Here is a 3,261-nt window from a genome sequence, read left to right as displayed (position 1 = left end):
AAAATGGACTATCTGTGAATTTGCAGATTTACATTCAATTTTCAGCCTTGTTAGTTGTTGGACAGCTCCGAAATGCTGAGCAGCACTAGATCTAGCTGTAATAAGCTGAAATTAGTTGATCTGCTTAAGTTACAAATGATCAGAAAGCAAGAAGCCAAAAACGCTTTATCTCAGTGAAAGAAGTCAAAAATGGACTATCTGTGAATTTGCAGCTTTACATTCAATTTTCAGCCTTGTTAGTTGTTGGACAGCTCCGAAATGCTGAGCAGCACTAGATCTAGCTGTAATAAGCTGAAAATTGTTAGACAAATGATCAGAAAGCCAGAAGCCAAAAACGCTTTATCTCAGCGAAAGAAGTCAAAAATGGACTATCTGTGAATTTGCAGCTTTACATTCAATTTTCAGCCTTGTTAGTTGTTGGACAGCTCCGAAATGCTGAGCAGCACTAGATCTGGCTGTAATAAGCTGAAATTAGTTGATCTGCTTAAGTTACAAATGATCAGAAAGCCAGAAGCCAAAAACGCTTTATCTCAGCGAAAGAAGTCAAAAATGGACTATCTGTGAATTTGCAGCTTTACATTCAATTTTCAGCCTTGTTAGTTGTTGGACAGCTCCGAAATGCTGAGCAGCACTAGATCTAGCTGTAATAAGCTGAAATTATTTGATCTGCTTAAGTTACAAATGATCAGAAAGCCAGAAGCCAAAAACGCTTTATCTCAGCGAAAGAAGTCAAAAATGGACTATCTGTGAATTTGCAGCTTTACATTCAATTTTCAGCCTTGTTAGTTGTTGGACAGCTCCGAAATGCTGAGCAGCACTAGATCTAGCTGTAATAAGCTGAAATTAGTTGATCTGCTTAAGTCACAAATGATCAGAAAGCCAGAAGCCAAAAACGCTTTATCTCAGCGAAAGAAGTCAAAAATGGACTATCTGTGAATTTGCAGCTTTACATTCAATTTTCAGCCTTGTTAGTTGTTGGACAGCTCCGAAATGCTGAGCAGCACTAGATCTAGCTGTAATAAGCTGAAATTAGTTGATCTGCTTAAGTTACAAATGATCAGAAAGCCAGAAGCCAAAAACGCTTTATCTCAGCGACAGAAGTCAAAAATGGACTATCTGTGAATTTGCAGCTTTACATTCAATTTTCAGCCTTGTTAGTTGTTGGACAGCTCCGAAATGCTGAGCAGCACTAGATCTAGCTGTAATAAGCTGAAATTAGTTGATCTGCTTAAGTTACAAATGATCAGAAAGCCAGAAGCCAAAAACGCTTTATCTCAGCGAAAGAAGTCAAAAATGGACTATCTGTGAATTTGCAGCTTTACATTCAATTTTCAGCCTTGTTAGTTGTTGGACAGCTCCGAAATGCTGAGCAGCACTAGATCTAGCTGTAATAAGCTGAAATTAGTTGATCTGCTTAAGTTACAAATGATCAGAAAGCCAGAAGCCAAAAACGCTTTATCTCAGCGAAAGAAGTCAAAAATGGACTATCTGTGAATTTGCAGCTTTACATTCAATTTTCAGCCTTGTTAGTTGTTGGACAGCTCCGAAATGCTGAGCAGCACTAGATCTAGCTGTAATAAGCTGAAATTAGTTGATCTGCTTAAGTTACAAATGATCAGAAAGCCAGAAGCCAAAAACGCTTTATCTCAGCGAAAGAAGTCAAAAATGGACTATCTGTGAATTTGCAGCTTTACATTCAATTTTCAGCCTTGTTAGTTGTTGGACAGCTCCGAAATGCTGAGCAGCACTAGATCTAGCTGTAATAAGCTGAAATTAGTTGATCTGCTTAAGTTACAAATGATCAGAAAGCCAGAAGCCAAAAACGCTTTATCTCAGCGAAAGAAGTCAAAAATGGACTATCTGTGAATTTGCAGCTTTACATTCAATTTTCAGCCTTGTTAGTTGTTGGACAGCTCCGAAATGCTGAGCAGCACTAGATCTAGCTGTAATAAGCTGAAATTAGTTGATCTGCTTAAGTTACAAATGATCAGAAAGCCAGAAGCCAAAAACGCTTTATCTCAGCGAAAGAAGTCAAAAATGGACTATCTGTGAATTTGCAGCTTTACATTCAATTTTCAGCCTTGTTAGTTGTTGGACAGCTCCGAAATGCTGAGCAGCACTAGATCTAGCTGTAATAAGCTGAAATTAGTTGATCTGCTTAAGTTACAAATGATCAGAAAGCCAGAAGCCAAAAACGCTTTATCTCAGCGAAAGAAGTCAAAAATGGACTATCTGTGAATTTGCAGCTTTACATTCAATTTTCAGCCTTGTTAGTTGTTGGACAGCTCCGAAATGCTGAGCAGCACTAGATCTAGCTGTAATAAGCTGAAATTAGTTGATCTGCTTAAGTCACAAATGATCAGAAAGCCAGAAGCCAAAAACGCTTTATCTCAGCGAAAGAAGTCAAAAATGGACTATCTGTGAATTTGCAGCTTTACATTCAATTTTCAGCCTTGTTAGTTGTTGGACAGCTCCGAAATGCTGAGCAGCACTAGATCTAGCTGTAATAAGCTGAAATTAGTTGATCTGCTTAAGTTACAAATGATCAGAAAGCCAGAAGCCAAAAACGCTTTATCTCAGCGAAAGAAGTCAAAAATGGACTATCTGTGAATTTGCAGCTTTACATTCAATTTTCAGCCTTGTTAGTTGTTGGACAGCTCCGAAATGCTGAGCAGCACTAGATCTAGCTGTAATAAGCTGAAATTAGTTGATCTGCTTAAGTTACAAATGATCAGAAAGCCAGAAGCCAAAAACGCTTTATCTCAGCGAAAGAAGTCAAAAATGGACTATCTGTGAATTTGCAGCTTTACATTCAATTTTCAGCCTTGTTAGTTGTTGGACAGCTCCGAAATGCTGAGCAGCACTAGATCTAGCTGTAATAAGCTGAAATTAGTTGATCTGCTTAAGTTACAAATGATCAGAAAGCCAGAAGCCAAAAACGCTTTATCTCAGCGAAAGAAGTCAAAAATGGACTATCTGTGAATTTGCAGCTTTACATTCAATTTTCAGCCTTGTTAGTTGTTGGACAGCTCCGAAATGCTGAGCAGCACTAGATCTAGCTGTAATAAGCTGAAATTAGTTGATCTGCTTAAGTTACAAATGATCAGAAAGCCAGAAGCCAAAAACGCTTTATCTCAGCGAAAGAAGTCAAAAATGGACTATCTGTGAATTTGCAGCTTTACATTCAATTTTCAGCCTTGTTAGTTGTTGGACAGCTCCGAAATGCTGAGCAGCACTAGATCTAGCTGTAATAAGCTGAAA

The sequence above is a fragment of the Poecilia mexicana genome, unplaced genomic scaffold (genome assembly GCF_051168715.1).
Source record: "Poecilia mexicana isolate PSO_F unplaced genomic scaffold, ASM5116871v1 scaffold_3, whole genome shotgun sequence".
In the NCBI taxonomy this organism is placed as follows: Eukaryota; Metazoa; Chordata; class Actinopteri; order Cyprinodontiformes; family Poeciliidae; genus Poecilia; species Poecilia mexicana.
The sequence above is the reverse complement of the archived record's forward strand: the minus strand, read 5'-3'. Positions refer to the sequence as shown.